General features: G+C 41.0%; 1 long non-coding RNA gene across 2 annotated transcripts in view; it reads left to right on the forward strand.

The window, feature by feature from the left end:
* Positions 1 to 17,780, forward strand: part of LOC120857088 — a 37,422-nt gene extending 19,642 nt beyond the window's left edge. The window contains exons 3-4 of one of the 2 annotated variants that reach the window (XR_005719570.1): positions 12,136 to 12,206; positions 17,581 to 17,780. This is a non-coding gene — a long non-coding RNA (uncharacterized LOC120857088). The remainder of the gene's footprint in view (positions 1 to 12,135; positions 12,207 to 17,580) is intronic. The other variant, XR_005719571.1, reaches the window with a different exon arrangement.
* The last annotated feature ends 6,805 nt before the right edge of the window (positions 17,781 to 24,585 follow it).

Below are 24,585 nucleotides of genomic sequence, written 5' to 3' on the forward strand. Positions count from 1 at the left end.
GGGAAGTGAAAAGGGACAGCAGTGTGAAACCATTTTGTTTGATGGTGTGTGGTAGAAGGAGGGCTGGGGGAAAGTATTAATGAGTTGTATATGCCTCGTGTTTATAGAAAAGAAGAGAGTACAAAGGAGGACCTAATCCTCAGGAATCAGTTTCATGAAGGCATCTACAAAGGCTACTCTGAAAGCAAGTAGGGAGGAAAGGTGGAAGGAAATTACATTGTCCCAGCTCCCTACTAGGCTTCATCTGTGTCTTTATCATGAAGGTGAATTGAAAGACTGTGACTGATGTACGTGGCAGTGAAATTAGAGAGGAGAACTAAGTTGTAAGCTAGATATTGGAATTTTATTCTCATTGGTGCTTTTCAGCTTTTGTCTCATCATGGTGCACATAGAAAATTAGAGCATAGTTTATTTACTATGGCTGCTGCTGCTGCTAAGTCACTTCAGTCATGTCTGACTCTGTGCGACCCCATAGACGGCAGCCCACCAGGCTCCCCCGCCCCTGGGATTCTCCAGGCAAGAGCACAGGAGTGGGTTGCCATTTCCTTCTCCAATGCATGAAAGTGAAGTCGCTCAGTCATGTCCGACTCTTCTCGACCCCATGGACCACAGCCTACCAGGCTCCTCCATCAGTGGGATTTTCTAGGCAGAGTACTGGAGTGGGATTTCCTATGGCACAATGGAGTAAATGGAAGAGGATGCCTACTCCCAGGATGGAGGGACTCTATAAGTCATTTGTGACACAGCAGTGTGCCCCGATGCTGTTGGAAAGTGCTGTTCTAGGTAATGGGAAGTAATATAAGAGTTTTAGGTAAGTAAATGACCTGGTTAGGTTTGCATAAAGAGATAACCTCAGTGGGCTTTACAAGATCCAGAAAGAGATCAGAAGCAGCTGTCCTTCTAGTTGCACAAACCTGACTTGCTTCCCCCACGACAGGATCTTTCACATACATTTCCTTCCACCTAGAAATGTTCCCTCTATCATCCCAGGTCTTCACTTGTTTTTGTCTACTCATCCTTCTGATCACAACTGAAACATCACTTTTCAAAGGAAGCTGTCCCTCCTTCCTCAAAGTCAGGTCTTCTTTATCACATCTTCATATATATTTTCCTCCATGCCACTAAATTTAATTTACAACTGTGTCTTTGTGTTATCACACAGCCAACTCCTAACTAGACTATGTATTTGTAACATTGCTTCCCCACCTGGTAAGGCCTCCCATCTCCATATGCTCAAATCATAGCCATCCTTCCAGGTCTATTTGGAATTCTCTTTCCCACCAGTCTCCCGACCTGGAAATATTGTTACCCTTCTTCTCTCAGTTCAGTTCAGTTCAGTTGCTGAGTCATGTCCAACTCTTTGCAACCCCATGAACTGGAGCATGCCAAGCTTCCCTGTCCATCACCAACTCCCAGAGCTTACTCAAGCTCATGTCCATCAAGCTGGTGATACCGTCCAACCATCTCATCCTCTGTTGTCCCCTTCTCCTCCTGCCTTCAATCTTTTCCAGCATCAGGGTCTTTTCCAATGAGTCAGTTCTTCACATCAGGTGGCCAAAGGATTTGAGTTTCAGCTTCAGCATCAGTCCTTCCAATGAATATTCAGGACTGGTTTCCTTTAGGATGGACTGGTTGAATCTCCTTGCAGTCCAAGGGACTCTCAGAAGTCTTCTCCAACAGCACAGTTCAAAATCATCCATTCTTTAGTACTCAGCTTTCTTTATAGTCCAACACTCACATCCATACATGACTACTGGAAAAACCATAGCTTTGACTAGACAGCGTTTTTTTGACAAAGTAATGTCTCTGCTTTTTAATATTCTGTCTAGGTTAGTCATAGCTTTTCTTCCAAGGAGCAAGCGTCTTTAATTTCATGGCTACAGTCACCATCTGCAGTGGTTTTGGAGCCGCCCAAAATAAAGTCTGTCACTGTTTCCATTGTTTCCCCATCTATTTGCCATGAAGTGATGGGACTCGGTGCCATGATCTTAGTTTTATGAATGTTGAGTTTTAAGCCAACTTTTTCTTTCTTTAAGCCAACTCTCCTCTTTCACTTTCATTAAGAGGCTCTTTAGTTCTTCTTCACTTTCTGCCATAAGGGTGGTATCATCTGCATATCTGAGGTTATCAATATTTCTTCCAGCAATCTTGATTCCAGCTTGTGCTTCATCCATCCTGGCATTTCACATGATGTACTCTGCATATAAGTTGAATAAGCAGCGTGGCAATATACAGCCTTGATGTACTCCTTTCCTGATTTGGAATTAGTCTGTTGTTCCATGTCCAGTTCTAACTGTTGCTTCTTGACCTGCATACAGATTTCTCAGGAGGCAGGTCAGGTGGTCTGGTATTCCCATCTCTCTAAGAATTTTTCATAGTTTGTTGTGATCCACACAGTCAAAGGCTTTGGCATAGTCAATAAAGCAGAAATAGATGTTTTTCTGGAACTCTCTTGCTTTTTCCATGATCCGTTGGATGTTGGCAATTTGATCTCTGGTTCCTCTGCCTTTTCTAAATACAGCTTGAACATCTGGAAGTTCACGGTTCACATACTGTTGAAGCCTGGCTTCAAGAATTTCGAGCATTACTTTGCTAGTGTGTGAGATGAGTGCAATTGTGCAGTAGTTTGAGCTTTCTTTCGCATTGGCTTTCTTTGGGACTGGAATGAAATCTGACCTTTTCCAGTCCTGTGGTCACTGCTGAGTTTTCCAAATTTGTTTTCATATTGAATGCATCACTTTCACAGCATCATCTTTTAGGATTTGAAATAGCTCCACTGGAATTCCATCACCTCCACCAGCTTTGTTTTTAGTGATGCTTCTTCTCTAATCACCTCTAAATATGGTTTCTGGACACCTCTGATTGCTTTGTAGAACAGACATCAGAGAAATTCTTGCCTACTCCTAGCTGTTTTCTGGAACTTGCTCTGCTTGCCTTCTAGCTCCAGTCACATAGTTACTGTGGGACCTGCCATGTGACATGAGTGTGACTCTACCCAAGACTCTAGCTCTAGGGGTGAGCAAGGCATATACTTGAACTCTGGGCCAATGAGACCTTACTTTGGGATTTTTAGAAAGAGTTCTTTCAACCTGTCTCATTATCTGAAGTGCCAAGATTTATGACTCTGGAGCTCTTAAGGGCTATGGTTTTGCTTTGTGTAAATCATGGGCTTCCAGTAAAAGAAAAAAATGAAGGTGTACACAGAGAGAAACAGAGACAAGATAATATCTCATCAGTATTGGAATCTCTGGTTCCAATAGTTCCTGGGCTCCAACTATATCCAACATTTGCCTAGCCTTGGAGCTGTGAGATACCTATGGCTACGTGTTAAATGGCTTCAGTCATGTCCGACTCTTAGAGAACCTATGGACTATAGCCCACCAGGCTTCTCTGTCCATGAGATTCACCAGGCAAGAATACTGGAGTGGGTTGCCATGCCCTCCTCCAGGAGATCTTCCCGACCTGGGAATCTAACACATGTCTCTTGTGCCTCCTGCATGGACAGAAGGGTTCTTTACACTAGCACCACTTGGGAAGATACTTCCAGTAATTCTCTCATTTTGTCACCCAGAATATAAACTAATTAATACATCTTGATCTCTTTTGAGAGCTCCCTGAGATGGGATTTATTGCTTGAATTCAGGACAACCAGGATAGAGAATGTTAAACTGCAATGAAGCATCTCATATTTTAACATAGTTTCTAAAATATGTTTATCTGAAGTCTCCACTGGGAGAGAACACGATATAATGGGAAGATTATGTGCTTTGGAGTCAGACTTGGATTTGAGGCCAACTTTATATTTACTAGTAGAAATTGTTACTCTAGACAGTTGACTGCACTACTCTGAGCCTCGTCAAATGAAGATAATAGTACCCACATTAAAGAGTTATTATCACATGGTGTAATGAATAATGCATTAAAGGACTTGACATAGAATCTGGTTCAGCATAGGCACTTGGCATTCCACATTTCACTGAGTCAAAGATGATATCAGATGTAGTAGGTATCATGATTTGGGGTACCACTGAAAAAGGAAAACCCAATTAATCTGTGACATGCCATTGATGATATAAGGCATTCTGATTTTAAAACTTTTAAATTATAAAAAAAATGCATCTTAGGATTGATGAAATGCAGTATATTTATTGGGCACAGATGATATGAGCAATAATGTTAGGCACTGGTGATATGAGTGAATAAGACTGATATAGCCCCTCAAGATACTGGGGCCTAATAATTAATACAATTCAGATTTTCAAAAGGACTCACAATAACCTTACATGGTAAATTCCTGGCTTTCAAAACTGCCTAGGACCAAGAAGTAAAGCAGGAGAGAAATACTAGACTTTAATCCTCTTATATGTTGTTAGATCCTATAGCAGTTATATTTTCATGCTCTGCATACAATCCAAAACAAATTGTCTGCTTACAATTAAAATCCTGCTGAGTTTCCAAGAGCCCGGCCCCCAGGGAGCTATTTGAACACCATGTCTTATCCACAATGACGCAATTCTACTTTTAAGGGACAATTAAGGGGTTTCCTTGTAAGTCAGGCCAGACTTTCCCCAAAATACATGAAGGAAGTGCCTAGAAAAGAAAATGTTTGAGGCTTGTTTTCATACTGTCATTTAAGAAAAACAATTTCCAAAAAGGACTGGATTAAAAAAAAATTAAATTTGGAAGGCTTGTACTTTTATAGCCCTTTGCAGCCTTTTAGTAGAACAGAACAAAGTCCCTTAGGAAACTTAATGTAACAGTAACCAAATGTCCTTGTTAAGCAGCCATTTATTGGTCTATTAAATCTGATCTGAACTGTGATATTTTGCGGTAAATCTTTTCAACATAAATTGCTTAAGATGGGCTTCTTTAGGCATCTACCCCACTAGAGACGGCTTCAGCATCATCCCAGAAAAGACAAATGTGTTTGCATCTTCCTGGAGAACTCTTCCAATAGGGGAGATCTAAAAAGAACGTTTTCTTTGTCTCTTTTGCTTAGGAAGAGTTAAAAATGGTTTTAGAGATCATTCAGCCCAATTTTACAGATGAGATGGAGACCAACAATTAATTATTCATTATAGGCTAGGTGCTATCTTAGACCCTGAGGTTGGAGGATAAATAAGATATTTTCTCTGTCCTCAAGGCACTCGGCATCCAGTGGGGATAAGAGATCAGTAAATAGAGCAAGGTAAGTGCCAGGCAACCGAGTGAGCCCCCCAAATGAAGCTGGCAGTTGGGAGAGGAGAGGAAAATAAGGAGCCAGGATTCATTCAGAGAGTTTAAATGTAGAGACTGTAATGAATAGTCTTAGAGAGTGATGAGAACAAACAAAGGACTTGGGGGCACCTGGAGAATAGACTCAATGAGAAGCTAGCATCTCTTCCAGGGCCAGAGGACAGGAGGTAGAGATAGTGTATTACAGTCTGGTAAGAACTGGATCCTTGGAGAGCAGCCTTTCAGCAGGGGCTTCAGCCACAGAGTCACGACAGCTGCCAAAGAAAAGGCACCAAAGCCACGAAAAAATGCCCCAGCCTCTCTCTGCTCAGTTTCCTAATTTTCCATTGGTGCTTCCTATTGTCTGAATCCAGTGGAAGCCAGATCACAAATGTGGTGTAACCTGACAGAGTCAGCCTCCTGAAGCATAGAGGAGGGCAAAGTAGAGCAGAAAATAGGTCCTGGGAGAGGGTAAATGGAGACTAACCAACACATCTGGCATTCAAGGTTTCTTCCATGTATCTGTACATGTGCATCCGCACACATTATTCATTCATTTAGCAAATAATTTGAAGTACCTACTATGAAATAATAGAGATAAAATCTGCTGAAGATAGTTTACTTAACTATGGAGATGAAAAGGTAAACTAAATAAATAGTTTTACCCTACGGGCTTTCTATCTAGTGAAAAAAAAGACAAAATAAATAATTCATAAAGCTTAATGACTATTATGTTAAAGAGAGGTCAGGGGGCTTTGGGAGTATAATGAGTGGGAAAGTAGCTAATCAAATCTGGGCCCATAGAATATTCCCCTGAGAAAGTGACCTTTAGGTTGAGATCTGGAGATGAATAGAAGTCAGCCACCTAGAGGAGTGAGTTCCAGAGAGAGGAGTGTTCCTTGTGGAAAGAGTGCAAAGGCCCAGAGGCAACAGTGGGCATCAAGTTCAAGGGTCTGAAAGACATTCAACATTCTTGGACCTTGGAGCACGAGGTATTGAAAGATGAGACTGAAGTGACGATCACAACCAGATTGTTTGAGGCTACATGTTTCCAGATTTTGATCCTAAAGGCAATGAGGAATTATCTGAAAGCTTTAATTAGGTTTTCTCCACGTTCAAAGGGTCGCTCAGGATGTACGTTTCTGCTGGCCATCCCGACTTACGGGGACATGGGTGCGGGTATGCTCAAGAGATGAGTGCTAAGGGCGGTAGGAGCCACTCACTGATCACAATTAAGAATGTTGTTTCAAGTGGAGGGAAGAGTATATCCAAAGGCTCAGAGACAGAGCAGAGCAGAATCCAGGAACATCAAGTCATTTCTACTGATGGAATATAGACAGTGAGTGAGGAAGTTGGTGAAGTGGTGGGACAGGTTAGAGATGACTGAGTTATACCCTTCGTCCCGTGCGCCCTGAATTTCAAGGCCTTCAACCCTCTTACTGCCACTAGTGCTTATGCTTTCATCTCTTACATGGTCAATACCTGGCACTGGAATTGCTGAGCCCAGGAGTAGACATATGTTTCATTTTTAATAAAAGTTCTCAAGTTCTCTCTCTCTCTCTCTCGTGCTAATTCCTGTTTCTAGAATTCTCTTTCCACCATCTGTTGGAGAAAGCTGCTTGATAGCAGCTGCAGAAACTGAATATCAAGAGTGCCAGGGCAAGGCAAGAGGATGGCCAGCAGGCAGTAGCCAGTTTGGAGCAGGCCTGGGGAGGCAAGTCAACAGGGAGAGGACTTGCAATGCAGACCAAGTACCAAAAGCGCTGACGGAAATTTCAGGATGGAATCTTGGAAGCATGGAGCTTAAAAGAGCAAGTTCGTTTCAGATCACCTCATCCAGTCAGCTTCTTCAGCGTTGTTCTGTACTCGCTTAGCTTCCCTGCTAGCTCAGACGATAAAGCATCTGCCTGCAATGCAGGAGTCCTGGGTTGGATCCCTGGGTTGGGAAGATCCCCTGGAGAAGGAAATGGCAACCCACTCCAGTATCCTTGCCTGGAAAATCCCATGGTGAGAGGAGCCTGGTGGGTTAAAGTCCATGGGGTTGCAAAGAGTAGGACACAACTAAGCCACTTCACTCACTCACTCACTCAACTACTCACTCACTCAAAGCTGCAAGTCTCAGTACTTGTTGCCTAACCACCCTGCTGTGTTCTTTGCTTTTAATCTGCTGTGACACCTGAACATAGTTTTCTTCATTAAATGGTGTGACAGGCCCTGTTGTAGTCTGGTGAATGGAATGTAAACTGGTACAACCATTTCAAAGAAATTGTGTGACGTGTATGGCAGACCTTTCATATGTCGATATTCTTTAATCCAGGGATTTCCCTAATGATAATAGGTAATTGTGCCTTGCTTGGTTGCTCAGTCACGTCTGACTCTCTGTGCCCCCTGGCTCCTCTGTCCATGGCAATTCTCCAGGCAGGAATACTGAAGTGGGTTGCCATGTCCTCCTCCAGGGGCTCTTCCCTACCCAGGGGTTGAACCTAGGTCTCCCACATTGCAAACAGATTCTTTACCATCTGAGCCACCAGGGAAGCTCAAATAGATAATTATTAATCATTAATTTTATGTGTCAGTTTGACTGGGCCAGAGGGTGCCCAGATATTTGGACAAGCATTCTGGGTATTTCTGTGAGTATGTTTTTGGATTAGGCTCACGTTTAACTTGACAGATTAAGTAAAGTAGGTTTTCCTTGCTAATGCAGTGGGCCTCATTCAATCAGCTGAAGGCCTGCATGGAACAAAAGGCTGAGGACTTCCTGCCTGACTGCTGTTAGCAGGGGCATTGCATTTTTCCTGCCTTTGGACTCAAACTAAAGAAGCATCTGCTCTTACTGGGTATCAGGCCTGTTGATGCTCAGGCTGGAATGGCACCATTGGCTCTCCTGGGGCTCCAGCTTGCTGACTGCAGATCTTGGACTTGGCAGCTACCATAATTGCATGAGCCAATTCCTTTACAAAAATAAATAAAAAGGAAAATGAAAAAAAAATAAAGTCAATCAGTGTTCTATTGGTTCTGCTTCTCTGAAGAATTCAGATGCAATTATCAAATACTTAGTATGTACAGGCAATGTTTTAAGTGAGTTACATATTAGGACAGTTACATCTCATTAAACCCTATGCGATAGATATTATTATTATTGCTATCTTATTGGTGAGGAAAAAGGTAAGGAAATTGAGCAGATATACCATGCCCACACTTGCACATCTGCTAATTTGCAGAGCAAGAATTTAAACTGAGGCAGTCTGACTTCAGAGCGGGCATGCTTAGCACCATGCTTCATGGCCTTTCCAATTTATGTAGATAGGTGTATGGGTTAAGATGTTCATGCAAAAATATGCAGTAGCATATTATTTATCCTAGGGAATATTTTGGTACTTTTTAAATATATAATTGACTTACAGTATTGCAAAATCTTAAGTGTTTAATTCAATCCATTTTTTCATACAAACATAGATGGTATGTCTGCCACTCACATCAAGCTATAGAACATTCCTCTGTCCCAGTGGTCTCCTGCTTCCCTCTTCCTCTTTAATAACCCATACCCAGAGGTAATCACTACCCAGCTTCCATGGCCATAGATTGATTTTGCCTATTCAACAACTTCATATAGGTACAACCATATAGTAAGTGCCTTCTGTGATTCGTTCATTATGCTTTATGTTTGTAAAGTTCATCCATTTTTGTGAATATAAATGGGAAATGGCAACCCACTCCAGTACTCTTGCCTGGAAAATTCCATGGACGGAGGAGCCTGGTAGGCTACAGTCTATGGGGTCACAAAGATTTGGACACGACTCAGCGACTTCACTTTCTTTCTTTTTTTCCTGTTACTATTTCCAATTACATTGTACACATTTTTCACAGTGTTTCACATCCATCCTCCTGTTGATGGACAATCTTGTTTTTCCAGTTTGGGTCCATTATGAATGAAGTTTCTATATATATTTTTGTACGTGTCTTTAGTGTATACATGGGCTTCCCTCATAGCTCAGTTGGTAAAGAATCTGCCTGTAATGCAGGAGACCCCGGTTCGACTCCTGGGTCGGGAAGATCCCCTGGAGAAGGGATAGGCTACCCACTCCAGTATTCTTGGGCTTCCCTTGTGGCTCAGCTGGGAAAGAATCTGCCTGCAGTGTGGGCGACCTGCGTTTGATCCCTGGGTTGGGAAGATCCCCTGGAGAAGAGAAAGGCTACCCACTTCAGTATTCTGGCCTGGAGAATTCCATGGACTGTCTAGTTCATGGGGTCACAAAGAGTCGGACACAACTGAGCGACTTTCATTTCACTTAGTGTATATGTATTTTCATCCATATCCTGCATCTTGGTTTTCATTGATACTGAAAACCAGTTTTCCAAGTACCTAAACTAGTTTACAATGATACCATTAATGTATGAGAGTTCCAGTTGTTCCATATCCTTGATTACCCTTGATATAGCTAGTCATTAACTTTAGCCATTTTGGTGGTTTTATGGTGGCATCTCATTGTGGTTTTATCTTCCCTTATGACTAATGAAATCAAATACTTCTTAATGTTCTTGCTATTTGAATAGGATTTTTGGTGCAGTATTCCAAGTATTTTTGCCTTCAAAAAATCAGGTTGTCTGTGTTTTTTTTATTCATTTTTGAAAGTTCTTTATATATTATGAGAATGTGTTCTATTTGTTGGATTTGTGTTATAAATAATAGCTTCCAGTCAAACTATGGCTGACTTATTCACTTTTTGATAAACAGAAATTCTTAACATTAGTATAATCCATTTAATCATTTTTATAGCAAGTTCTTTTGCATCCTATTTATTTTGTGTCCTTTAATATGTATTAAAGTCAGGATGTTATTCTTCTATATTTTATGCTAGAAGCCTGATTGTTTCAGCCTTTACATTGAGATTTTTAATCCACTTTGAATTAGTTTTTGTGCATCCTTTGAGGTTGAGATCAAGGATCAAAGTTCAAAAAATGAACCATAAGGATACTCAATTTGCCTTGCACCACTTGTGGAAGACTTGCCTTTTTCCTACTGAACTTCAGGGTTGTAAATCAAGTGCCCCTATATGTGGGGATCTATTTCTGGATTCTATATTCTGTTACACTGATCTACTTTCTAACTTAGCACCAGTGCTATACTGGCTTAATTACTGTAGTTTTATAATAAGTTATGAAGTCTGTTGAGATCCTTCAGCTTTGTTCTTTTTTAAAAAAGATTACTTTGATAGATATATTTTTTTGATGTCCAATAATAAAGAAATAAGTTATAGCACTCCTATAAAAATGTAGTAGTATGCATCCATAAAAGTCAAGTTTATAAAATTTTAAATGATGTAGGAAAACACATAGGAAATAATACTGAGTCAACAGAGAAGGACATAAACTTGGAAAACCTATATGATCTCAATTATGTAAATGGAAAATACATTAAAAGAGGATGAAAAGTAAATAGGCCAGCATGTAAACCATGGCTGTCTCTTCAAAGTGAAGTTTTAGATATCTGTTTCTGTTTTCTTGTTTGATCTCAGACCCATTCACCACTTTTGTAATCTTGATCGTAGTATAAAGAGCCAAGCCTTGCAAACTACATTTCTCATAATCACACATTCTTGCTTTCTGCCACTCTGTTAGGATTGGCCAATGGAAGGCACTAGACAGAGGTGGTGGAAAAGGCAATGGCACCCCACTCCAGTACTCTTGCCTGGAAAATCCCATGGATGGAGAAGCCTGGTAGGCTGCAGTCCATGGGGTCGCTGAGGGTCAGACACGACTGAGTGACTTCACTTTGACTTTTCACTTTCGTGCATTGGAGAAGGCAATGGCAACCCACTCCAGTGTTCTTGCCTGGAGAATTCCAGGGACGGGGGAGCCTGGTGGGCTGCTGTCTATGGGGTCTCACAGAGTCAGCCACGACTGAAGTGACTTAGCAGCAGACACAGGTGGGGGTGGGAGAGGAAGAGAAGACAGGGCATTTCTCTGCCCCTCCTCCGTCTCAGGCAGCATTTCCAGGTGGCAATGATTCCACGATTGTTTCATCTCCCCCTGGCAACCCCTCCCTCCCTGCAGCCCTGCTTCTCAGTCTGATCCCATTTTTTTCCTTTGTCCTGCTATCCTTAAGGATGACAATGGGTTTCTGCTAATTTCTGGGTTACTCCTCTATCCACTGTTTGTACCTTTAGTTCTCCCAAGACACGTAAAATGAGTTTTCTCCTATTAAATTTCCTCTATGGAATTACTTGGCCTAGCTTCTGTTTTTCTAACTGGACCGTGACTGACCTGGTAATTATTATTTTCTTAATGGTATTCTTTTACATTTTTAGAAATTTGCTCAGCTGTACATAGATGGCTATCATAATTTTTTTCTTCCAGTTTTCACCCAAGATGCTAAGAGGGAATCAAACCTTTGGGCAATTTAAAAATTATTGAGGGTCTACTGTGGGCCAGGTACAAAGCTATCAATGAATTGGCCACAAATGATTGTGCTAGGTGCTATGGATACAAAAGCTACAAAAGACGCTACACTTGGACCGACTTGCTGCTAAAACTCTTCTGATATAATTTTCTTTGTTTCTCACTTCTATAATCACAATAAGTAGAAAGTACATCACATAGGAAATGAAACAGAATAAAGGCATTTTTTTGAACAGAAAGGATAAACCTGATTTGTTTGGATCTTGGAATCATGTAGAAAGGGCAAGCTTGATGTGTTAATTCTTGGGAAGGAGTCTAGAGACAGAATAATCTGGACTACAGAAAAAGGGATTGTGAGGGAGAATGTGAATCTGGAGTGTTTTTTCTGCATGAGCGTTGAGCTAGAGATGAGCAGTGCCTTCTTCCCATTATGTCTTTCTGCTTATATCTTAACTATCCTGTCAACATAAACCCCTTAGAGTCATAAGCATAGTGTCGTCGTGTCGTTCATTTGTTTTTCAGAAGCTGGGGAAAGATAAACTGAACTCTACAGACCATCAGGAAAGCAGGCTCTGGAAGTAAGCAGTGGCCAGGTGGGTGTTCCATCAGGGATGGAGTCATATGGTGTCTCTCCACTCTCCACGCTGTACATCTCTGGCAGGACCTTAGGACTCAGTCTCTCCCTTTCAAAAGCACTTACACTCAGAGAGACTATGTGTGTGTGTTAGTAGCTTCAGTCATGTCCAGCTCTTTGCAGCTCCATGGACTGTAGCCCATCAGGCTCCTCTGTCCATGGGATTTCCTGGGCAAGAATACTGGAGGGGGCTTCCATTTCCTCCAGGGAGTCTTCATGACCCAGGGATCAAACCTGGGCCTCTGCACTGCAGGCAGATTCTCTACTGCCTGAGCCACAGGGTGATGTCTAAAGAACCTGGGATTTGGACTCAGAATACCTGAGTCTTGGTTGAGGCTCTTTAATTCTCTCTCTGTCTCTCTCATACAAACACGAGTATGTTATTTATTCTGTGAACCATAGTTCCTCCATCACTACAGTTGGGGATAATAACACTCACCTAACAAGGCAATTTGTAAATCAAATCTGCTGCTTTCCATGATTTAATAGCTCCTTATGTCCCTGTGGTGGCGGTGGCTTCCCTGGTGGCTCAGGTGGTAAAGAATCCACCTGCAATGCAGGAGACCTGGGTTTGATCCCTGGGTTAGGAAGATTCCCTGAAGAAGGGAACTGGCTACCCTCTCCAGCATTCTGGCCTGGAGAATTCCATGGACTACATAATCCATGGGGTTGCAAAGAGTCAGACACGATTGAGAGACTTTCATTTTCACTTTCCCTTTCTATCTCCTTGTGGAGACAGTCCATATTCCTTACTATGACATATGAAGCCTTCATCTCACCCTGTACTTGCTGCTCTCTTTTCTTATCACTGTCCTCTGAGTCTTGGTGACTTCCCCATACCTAAAGACTGGCATGTTTCTCTCAGTGATTTCTCACAGCCCTAATTCCTTTACTACATAAATCATTTTCTCTCATGCAAAACCCCTTTCTCTATGGTCTGGATAGCAAACTTCTCCTCTTACTTGAAAACTCACCTCTTCTTGGTTGTCTTCCCTTTGTTTTGTGCACCTAATTAATTACTTCTTTTGGCTAATCCACTTCATCTCTGCAAACCTCCAATAGTAACTGTAACTGTTTATGTATCTGTCTTCCCTAAAGGACGCATAGTGTAAATTTTTGTATTCTCTGGGACTAAACCATTAGTTGTCCCATAGAAAGAGATGAGTGAATATAGACTGAATAAATAAACACAATTTCAAGAGTTGAGAGGTGAAATATTTCTGGTGAGGTGTCAGGAAGTAGCAGAAAGGCTGATGAAGTGGTGAGATGGATTCTGACTCTGGTTTCAAATCATCCAACAACCCCGTCTCTCTGGGTCTTGATTTTCTCATCTTAAAGCAAAAATATGGAACCAGATGATTTTCTTTAAGGTCCCTCTCAGCTCAAGTATCTTCTGCCTGTCCTTCCCTTGTGTAACACAGCAGAGATTCTAGCTCTTTAGCTAAAGGATCACATCTGATGGCAGTTAAAAATAATGAAAAATTAAAGTACAACAAACTTTGATTTGGGGGAAAGATGTTGTATTAGACAAGAAAATCTAGTTTTAAGTCTTATCTCTGCTACTTCCTAAGAACAATACGATTTTGCTTAGATAAGTCATTTCTTTCCTGGGAGCTTTATCTTTCTTGTTTGTCATGTGGGATAGAATAAAGGCTCCACAAAATCCATGTTAAAATTAAATTAATACATTTTAAAACTCTAACCCTCTCAACCAAACAACAGAGTATTATTATTTTCATTATTACCTCTCTCACCAATTTGGAGCCTTAAAAGATCTACCTGAAAACCAGAGGAGCTTTTTTAGATGATTTCTTGAAATGGACCATTGATGTTAAATTACTGACCAGAGATTTTCACTCTAAATTTTGTAGTCAAAGCCTTTTTTACAATGTTCACCCTGCCAACTGTTTCACTGCTCAGCTGCAGCCCTCAATTGCTTCAGCTTTGAAGTTAGACATGAATTAAACTGTCCCCAGCTTCAACATTTGGAGGGAAATTATTCAGTGGTAAATTGTCTCATAAACCCTGATCAAATGTACCATAAAACCAACACAGTGGACAATGTAAGCTGTATAATAATTTCTCAGTGACACTGGATGGAGCATGAGGGCTTCCAGAACTCAGGAGAAGTTGATACCTATCTCCTCAAATAAAGCAGTTTTTCTTCTTAACTGTTACTTCACTGAGAATAAGCTGTCAATGGCATATGTCAGTATACTTGGATTTGTGTATATGTTAGTTCATGACCTATCTGATTCAGGCACCAAAAATATAAAACAGTTCATAATGTTTTCATGATAATGAGGATTGAGAAGCAAATAGTTTTCTTGCACCTTTTCATCCCAGGTTTTTCTCAGAATCCAACAATTGACCTATAGCTAAACTTCCTGGATAATATAGACGATTCAAAGCAGATGCTCAGTTGTCTACATGGGCTGGACCACTCATCACTCCTTGTCCCTATTAAGGGTACTGAGAAGCATCGAGCCAGATGGATTTGGAGTCACAGAGCACCACTCTGCAATTCCTGCCAAGACCGTAGAGTTGTAGGGTGGGGAGAAGGAAATGGCAACCCACTCCAGTGCTCTTGCCTGGAGAATCTCAGGGACGGGGGAGCCTGGTGGGCTACTGTCTATGGAGTCGCACAGAGTCAGACATGACTGAAGCAGCTTAGCAGCAGCAGCAGCAACAGGGTTCTGGAATGACCTCAGAGAGGACCTGGACTCCAAGGAAAGAGACTAGATGACTTCTTCCCTTACCTCCCACCCAACACAACCTTCCAGAGGAGTGGGAGAGAGAAATGCTATCCAGAGAAGAGGGAAAGGGAAAGATGTGGGAATCATTTTACAGTTTGTCAAGATGCAGATTCAGGCAGGACCTCCTCAGCAGTCCAGTGGTTAACACTCTGTGTTTCCAATGCAAAAGGCTCAAATTTGATCCCTGGTTGGGGAACTAAGATGCCACATGCTACATAGCGTGGCCAAAAAAATAAAGACTGATTTTTTAAGATATAATTTGTGCAACTAGTCTTTTTAGCAAAATAGCATTGAATGTATTGCTTGGCCAGTACTGCTTTCTATTAGTGATTCTGTTTTCATATACAAAATAAGTAATATTATATGATGGTGAAGGGCTCAGACCCTGAGATCAGAGAATTTGGAGTCAAATCCTGATTCTGCTATTTATTAATTCTGTGACTTTGAACAGGTTACAATAACTCAGTGCTCTCAATTTTCTCATCTCTAATGGGAGATAATCTGAACACTTACCCCATAGGGATGTTGTGATGCCTAATGGAATACCACCTGTAAGGCACTTACAAGCTGTTCAGCACTTAGACTTTCCCAGTGCATGTTAGCTGCTTATTTCTCTGCTTTGTGAGCTTCTCAGGGGCAGAGACTATGGATTCATTCATCCAATAAGCAGTTTTCAACCATGTACCATGTGCCAGGAATGGCAAAGATGGGTAACACACCAGTGCCAACAAGGGACTCAGCATCTAGAGAAAACAAATAGGTACCATTCTACAAATACTAAATACCATGTATGTGGGTGATTTTAAGGGACACCAGTGTTGTAATGAATAATTCTGCTTAAGAGACCTAAGTAAGACTGAGTCTTGAAGTTTGAAAACCATGTGCCAGATTAACAAGGCAGAACATTCTAGGGGAATGTATATTTTCTGTTAGAAACTTAAATGTATCTATGTGTGTGCGTCTGTCTGTCTGTCTGTCTGGGTGCAAATGCATATATATTCAAGATTGAATATATTTCAGTCATGATTATATATTTGCTGATGTGTCACTTTTTATTCTATGTATTTCATTCAGTTCAGTTCAGTTCAGTCGCTCAGTCGTGGCCGACTCTTTACGACCCCATGAATCGCAGCATGCCAGGCCTCCCTGTCCATCACCATCTCCCGGAGTTCACTCAAACTCACGTCCATCGAGTCAGTGATGCCATCCAGCCATCTCATCCTCTGTCATCTCCTTCTCCTACTGCCCCCAATCCCTCCCAGCATCAGAGTCTTTTCCAATGAGTCAACTCTTTGCATGAGGTGGCCAAAGTATTGGAGTTTCAGCTTTAGCATCAGTCCTTCCGAAGAACACCCAGGGTTGATCTCCTTTAGAATGGACTAGTTGGATCTCCTTGCAGTTCAAGGGACTCTCAAGAGTCTTCTCCAACACCATAGTTCAAAAGCATCAGTTCTTCTGTGCTCAGCTTTTGTATAGTCCAACTCTCACATCCATACATGACCACTGGAAAAACTATAGCCGTAACTAGTCAGACCTTTGTTGGCAAAGTAATGTCTCTGCTTTTTAATATGCTCTCTAGGTTGGTCATAACTTTCCTTCCAAGGAGTAAGCGTCTTTTAATTTCATGGCTGCAATCACCATCTGCAATGATTTTGGACCCCCAAAAAATAAAGTCTGAGATATTTCATTAGGTTTTAGGTAAATACAGGTTTATGATTTTTCCATCTTCTTGGCAGAATTCCTTTTAATTATTATTTAGTATTCTTTACTTCACTAACCCCTTTTTCCTTAAATTGTTTTTGGTGTAATTCTAATATTGTTGTACCCACTTTATTTGACTCATATGTGGCTGTTAACTCTTGTTTCATACACTTAGTTTTGATCTTAGGGCCATTGTGTTTTGGCTATGTCTCTTTGAGGCATTTAACCGGATGTCTTAAAAATCCAATGTGATAATCTCTAACTTTTGGCAGAGGAATTTAATTCACTTTTAATCAACTTTATTATTACTTTTTGTATATATTTCTACCATTTTTTTGGTAATTTCTCATTAGTGATAAATAGCTTTTAGTAGTTCTTGAAGCAAGTATCTATAGGTAATAAATGCTCTAGTTTTTTGTGGGTAGAGAAGGCGATGGCACCCCACTCCAGCACTCTTGCCTGGAAAATCCCATGGACGGAGGAGCCTGGTGGGCCGCAGTCCATGGGGTTGCTAAGAGTCGGACACGACTGAGCGACTTCACTTTCATTTTTGACTTTCATGCATTGGAGAAGGAAATGGCAACCCACTCCAGTGTTATTGCCTGGAGAATCCCAGGGATGGGGGAGCCTCATGGGCTGCCGTCTATGGGCTCGCACAGAGTCGGACACGACTGAAGCGACTTAGCAGCAGCAGCAGCATATGTCTTTCTCTTACTCTTTGTTAGATTGAATTGCATCCTCTCCCCCAATTCATATGATAAAGCCCTAAACTCCACTACGTCAGAATGTGACTGTATTTGGCAATAGGACCTTTAAATGGTTAAGTTAAAATGAGGCTATTAGCATGAGCTCTTATGCAATCTGATTTCCCTCTAGGAAGAGAAAATGTAGACATGCAAAAGAGACACCAGGAGTTTATGTGCCCGGAGGAAAGAACATGTGAGGACATAGCATGAAGGCAGCCATCTGCAAGCAAAGGAGAGAGGCCTCGGAAGAAAGCAAATCTGCTGATACCCAGATCTTGGACTTCCAACCTCCAAAACTGTGAGAAAATAAATTTTGACTGTTTAAGTCAATGTGTGGTATTTTATTATGGCAACCCTAGCAATATACTAATATACCTTTGCTTGATTGTCACACAGGGTATAGAAGTCTAGGTCAGATCTTTCCCCCATCAGCACTTTGTAGGTATCTGTTGAGTTCTGGCAGAGATTGCTGCTGCTGAGTAACCTGCCATCTGCCTCACTATCGTTCTATGTTAGACAATCTGTCCGTATTCTCTAGTAGTTTTAGATATTTTCTTAGTGTCCATAATGTTCTGCCCTTTGTATGTAAATACAGTTCAATTTTTATTTATCTTTAGCCTTCCTTGTGTTTCAAAGTCCAGTGGTCTATCATTCATGCTGTAAAAATTCTCATCCATTATCTTTTCATATACTGCTTCTCCACCCTTGTCTAGAAGAGGATCAGTAACAAATCACTTGACCCAAATCCTAGTTGCACAGTTCTCTGTTTCTTTCTTAGAGCATTATACAAATCATAGCCCTGGACAATGGGTGGTGTGACTTTAAGCCTTTCTTCATGGATTGGAGAGTCCTGCCTGAGACTCTCAATTTTAGCTTGTGAGATTCACTCGGTTCCCTGCCACATGTGGTTCTCCTTGCCTCAGAAGCTCAACTACTCAGTATTGGCTGGCTAGGTGAAGAGCCTAATGTGCCACACCTTTAGCCCCTGATTATTGCTGTATTTTGGTTCTATTTCTGGGCCACAGAGATGCTTATCTTTTTTTCTCAACCACAGTTATTTTTTTTTTAATTTTTCTTTTGAAATACTTTTGGATTCTCAGAAGAATTTCAGCGATAGTACAGAAAGTAACTGAATAACTTCCACCAGCTTCTCCTAATGTTAACCTCTCATGTAACAGAGGTTTTTAATGTTTTTTTTCCTTTTTGTAGTTGATCTCTCATTTTTGGGTATTTGGCACTCAAGGACACTGGAAGCATGAACTCATCAAACCATATTGACCAGGAATCTGGCCCAGGAATCTTCCCATTGACTAACCATTTAATCATCCACCCATTCATTCAATAAGTATTTATTAAGCACTTATTTTGTTTCAAATACTATTCTAGGCACAGAAGTTATAGCAGTGATGAAAATGAGCAAAAATTCCTGCTCTGTTTTGTTAAAATGTTAGTATTGGAGATAGAAACTAAAGATAAAAATGGTAAAATATGCAGTGTAATATGTTGTGGTGAGTAAGTACTGAAATGAAAAAGCATGGAAAGAGGATAAGAAGTATTGGGGGCAGGTAGGGGTGTTCAGTTCAGTTCAGTTCAGTCGCTCAGTTGTGTCTGACTCTTCGTGACCCCATGAATTGCAGCACGCCAGGCCTCCCTGTCCATCACCAACTCCCAGAGTTCACTCAAACTCACATCCATTGAGTCGATGATGCCATCCAGCCATCTCATTCTCTGTCGTCCCCTTCTCTTCCTGCCCCCAATCCCTCCCAGCATCAGAGTCTTTTCCAATGAGTCAACTGTTTGCGTGAGGTGGCCAAAGTACTGGAGTTTCAGCTTTAGCATCATTCCTTCCAAAGAACACCCAGGGCTGATCTCCTTCAGAATGGACTGGTTGGATCTCCTTGCAGTCCAAGGGACTCTCAAGAGTCTTCTCCAACACCACAGTTCAAAAGCATCAATTCTTCAGTGCTCAGCTTTCTTCACAGTCCAACTCTCACATCCATACGTGACTACTGGAAAAACCATAGCCTTGACTAGTCAGACCTTTGTTGGCAAAGTAATGTCTCTGCTTTTGAATATGCTGTCTATGTTGGTCATAACTTTCCTTCCAAGGAGTAAGCGTCTTTTAATTTCATGGCTGCAGTCACCATCTGCAGTGATTTTGGAGCCCCAAAAAAATAAAGTCTGACACTGTTTCCACTGTTTCCCCATCTATTTCTCATGAAATGATGGGACCAGATGCCATGATCTTAGTTTTCTGAATGTTGAGCTTTAAGCCAACTTTTTCACTCTCCTCTTTCACTTTCATCAAGAGGCTTCAGCATTAAATATAAAGTTTGGGGAAGTCTCCACTGGGAAGGACAATTGAGTGAAGACCCAAATAGGTGCTGTCATGAGCCATATAGATATCTGGGGGAAGAGATCAGCCCTAACAATAACCTGAAGAACTAGGCACTAGAGCCCCAAGAAAACTGAAGTTCAGAGGAATTAAGTAACTTGCCCCTGTACAGAAGTAGTAAGTGAGAGAACTGTGATTTAGACCCAGGTCTTCCTGACCCCAGAACTTGTGTTCTTCTCTGGTTGACTAAGCACAGATTTACAAAGAGACACACATCCCTTCAAAGGTGCATTCTGGTCCTTTCACTCACATATCTTAGTGCTAAGCCATGGTGTTCTCATAAACCTTTCAAGAAAACCCTAGAAATCTATTTACGGACTGCTTGAGGTTTTTCAACAGTGTTTTCATTGAACTAGCTGAGCTTCATAAAATATGACTTTGACTTTTCTAGCCATTGGTCTGGAGCTTGAGTGGTCATGGCCAGCCTGGAAGGTAGCCAGCGCCTCTGTTTAGGGAAGCTCATTTGTCAGCTCCTACACTAATAGGAAAGCTAATAACTCTTCCCAAGATGTTTGTTCTTATTTTCCTAACTTTGGGTACTCATATCATCCACTTCTATCAAAATATATTGGGGAAAATGAGCCCTTATGAGCAAACTCTACTAGTGCTTATGAAGCAGAGAAATAGACAGTTTATATTACAAAAAAGTTTGGATTACAGAGAATCTTAAAAGACAAGAGCACCTATAATTTGTTCTTTAGGAAGGATGTAATAATAACAACCTGTTTCCAGGTGGAGGTCTCGTAGAGTCATTTTATTGTTTGTGAGACTATCCTGGACTGTTTAAATGCGGATGATTCCTGAGCCTAACTTTTATGAATTGGATTCAGGTCTTTCGGATGACAAAGAATGTGTTTGTTCATCACTTACCCCTCCTACAAGTAACCATTCTTTGGTCCAGAAGGTCAAATGCAGATCCCTCCTGAGGGAACTAGTGGCTTCTCCAGGGTTAGCCCCAGCCTCCATCAGGAGTTCTGCCACTCCCTATCCCTTGCTCTTCCCTCCTTACCCTTATCATCTCGTGTACACATGCTCTGACCACTCACACTACTTCTTATTTCCTTGAATTTCCCCACCAAGATAGTTTTGATCCAATGAGTCCCTTGGAAAGTTTTTTCTCTCACCCTGCGTATTAAAGTCTTGCCTTTTGTTCATGACCCTATTCAGTCAGTGCTTATATTCCATAAGTCTTCCTAAATCCTCCAGTTAGAATGAATTCTCCCTTTTCTATGCTTCATAGTTTGAAAGAAAAAGGAGAGGGAGAGGATAAGGAAGACAGGAATTGGGGAGGAGAAGAGGAAAAAGAGAAGGAGGAGAGAAGATGCAGAAGGTCAGGGAGGGGGAGGGAAAATGGAGAAGAAGAGGAAGGATGGGGAGATGGGGGAGAGGAGGGAATATCACTATGATGGAGCTTAACATGGCTTGCCCTCAGTAGATTCAAATGGATAATTTTTCTCTTTCTGTCCCTCTGAGGCCCAGCACTGTATTTTGCACTAGAAGATATTCACTAAATTCTTATTGACTCAATAGATAAGGATCATTAGCAATTAGCACATGGATGATTACTGTGAAATAAGTGAAGTTCTACTCAAGTGCTGGAAATCATAGGTTTCCTAAGTAGATTAAATGATGCTGCAACAATCTTGCCTATATATTCATATACTTGGCTAGAAATTCCTTGTTTTTTTTAATTTTCCTTTTCACATTAAAATTTTTACCCTAAACTATGGATCAAATCTAGTTAAAAATTTTTAAAAGTCATTGGTAGGTAGGCTCTACACTCTTTCTGAGGTTGTGGAACACACCAGGATTTAGAATAATAAGCATAGATTATCACTATGTTATCACTTCCATCCATTGCCAAATTGAAAAATCTTTCTTTTACTTTTTTAATTTTTATTGATGTATAGTTGATTTTTTTAGGACTTCCATGGTGGCTCAGATGGTAAAGAATCTGCCTGCAGTGCGGGAGACTTGGGTTCGATCCCTGTGTCAGGAAGATCCTCTGGAGAAGGGAATGGTTCCCCACTCCAGTATTCTCGAGGGCTGTTCTATCTGTATATTTTTGTGCTAGTACTATTTTGTTGATTGTAGCTTTGTAGCATAGCCTGAAATTCTTCTTTTCTCAGAATTGCTTTAGCTATGCAGGGTCTTTTGTGGTTCCATACAAATTTAAAAATTATTTGTTCTAGTTCTGTGGAAAATGCCATTAATAATTTCATAGGGATTGCATTAAATCTATAGATTGCCTTGGGTAGAATGGTCATTTTAACAGTATTACTACTGCTGCGGCTGCTAAGTCGCTTCAGTCGTGTCCGACTCTGTGCGACCCCATAGACGGCAGCCCACCAGGCTCCCCCGTCCCTGGGATTCTCCAGGCAAGAACACTGGAGTGGGTTGCCATTTCCTTCTCCAGTGCATGAAAGTGAAAAGTGAAAGCGAAGTCGCTCAGTCGTATTACTAAATCTCCCTTTTATTGAAACATTTCTGTTTTCAAAAACAAATATGTCTCCTCCTATTTCCTAAACTGTGGACAATACCTCTCTCAGAGGCTTCTATACATCTTAGATTAGATAATATATTAAGGACAGTAACACAAAGACTAACTCAATAAGTGCAAAATAAATGGTGTAATTATTATTAGAGCTGTTAACAATGATTCCCTCTCCTAAGTGACTGTCAGTACAGAGCTGTTCTCAGTGGACTCATTTGTAGCCCCTGTACCCAAAAGGTCAGATACCATCCTAGGCATGAACCAGCCAGGCAAAGCTGTTCTGTGGTTGCCCATGTCTTGAAGGTATCTGACTATTTCTGAACTTGATCAAAGTGATCACCTCTTTCTGCCACTGGTTTTCTTTTCCCAATTGAGCAAGGACATATAGGCTTTGGTGGTAGCTCTTCCCACCTCTGAGGAGACTAGCTTATTCTCGATATAGTCCTTCAGAGAAAGTACAATGATGGCATTCTGACTATAATCTTTTAACTTTGCATTTTGAAATAATTTCAGACTTATTTAAAAAGTTTCAAAATTAGAACAAAGAATATCTAAATTTTACTCTAATTCCCCAAACGTTAACTTTCTTCCAAATAGCCATTGTATAACTGTCAAATTTATGAGAGGGACGTTAATACAATGTTTAGTATCTAATTCAGGGACTTAATGCAAAAGTTTCCAGTTGTTCCACAGATGTCTATTTTTCTGGCCTGGTGTCCAAACAGGTTGAATTTTATTGCCATATCTACACGATCTCCTTTAATATAAAATACTTCCTAAGTCATTCTTTGACTTGATACTTGGTGTGTGGCTCAGCAGTAAAGAATCCACCTGGACTGCAGGAGCCACAAGAGACAGACTTCAATCCTTGGGTAGGGAAGATCCCCTGGAGCGAGGCTTGGCAACCCACTCTAGTATTCTTGCCTGGAGAATCCCATGGACAGAAGAGCCTGGCAGGATAGAGTTTATAAGATCATAACAAGTTGGACAAGACTGAAGCAACTTAACATGCACACACACAGGCACGCACACTAACAAGGAAATTTCCCTTCTCATCATTCATTCTTTCTTCCATTCATATATTCATTTATTATTATCAATATGAGCTCATTGACTCTTATTTCAGTCTTTGATTATCATCTACTACATTCACTGTTTTGTGGCTAACATTATCCCAGACTTGGCCATCTGGAGCCATTTCAAGTTGGCTCTTGAATCCCTTTGACAAATTCTTACATCTTACATTGTTTTGCCTTCTGAGAGTTGTGTTGGGATTATATTGATATAGATCAGAAAAATAAAACATCTCTGATCCACCCCAGTGAATTTAAGTGGCTCTGTTGATAACACTGCCCTTCCAAGGATTGTGATTTAGCTGTGCCCAGAGGCTGTTCTATATACCTTGTATATAAGTATTATTTAGATGGTGTTTGTGTGTACATCTGGTTTTTTCAGCTACTTCTATGTGGTCTGCCATTACTGCCTCTCCATTGGTAGTTTCTTTGAAATCTGACAACACAATTCCCTGTGGCCTCTTGGGCTCTAAACCACGCTCTTTCTGCATCGTTCTTACACTGGATTCTATTTAATTAACATTTGATTTTGCCTTGCAAGACCCTGATATACATTAGGAGGTCACCACCCAGCCATTTATCTTTTAAAGTAACTGGGCTGGTTATTTTTTTTTAAGTTCCATCAGGTTAAAACAGTTAGCAATTTTTCTCCTTGCAGTGTCCCTTCATCCTGGACCAGACGGATAATAGATCAGTGTAGGTTCAGATGCATTGCAACATTAGTCATCAATTAGGTTTAAACCGGCACTGTAATATATCATTTATCTTGCCTGCCACGGTTCTTCTGAACATTTAATTTTTTAAGGCCTCTTAGGGTTTTTTTTTTTTTTTTCTTTCTAACTGGCCTTCTGCCTCTCTCCTTTGTCTCCGACATAGTCATCTCCTTAAGGAACAATAAAAATTAGATTTGTTTGACCTGCTCTCAGGGTTTGTTTCAGCAAGATGGATTTTAATAGCTTTGACTGGTTGAGCAGACAGCTTTTATGTAATATTCCAGACATTTACGCACTGTCTTCACTGAGCCCTGAGCAGGTGTGTATATGAGAGGATGTGTCTGGGTGTCACTAAAGAGCTCCTTACTATTCCTTTCACATCAGATAATCCTCTGGGAAATTGCTTACTCCTAGATACAGTGGGCATCTCATTAAAAGCTCGAGTCACTGGCATGTCTTT

This window comes from Oryx dammah, unplaced genomic scaffold (genome assembly GCF_014754425.2).
Source record: "Oryx dammah isolate SB20612 unplaced genomic scaffold, SCBI_Odam_1.1 HiC_scaffold_28, whole genome shotgun sequence".
In the NCBI taxonomy this organism is placed as follows: Eukaryota; Metazoa; Chordata; class Mammalia; order Artiodactyla; family Bovidae; genus Oryx; species Oryx dammah.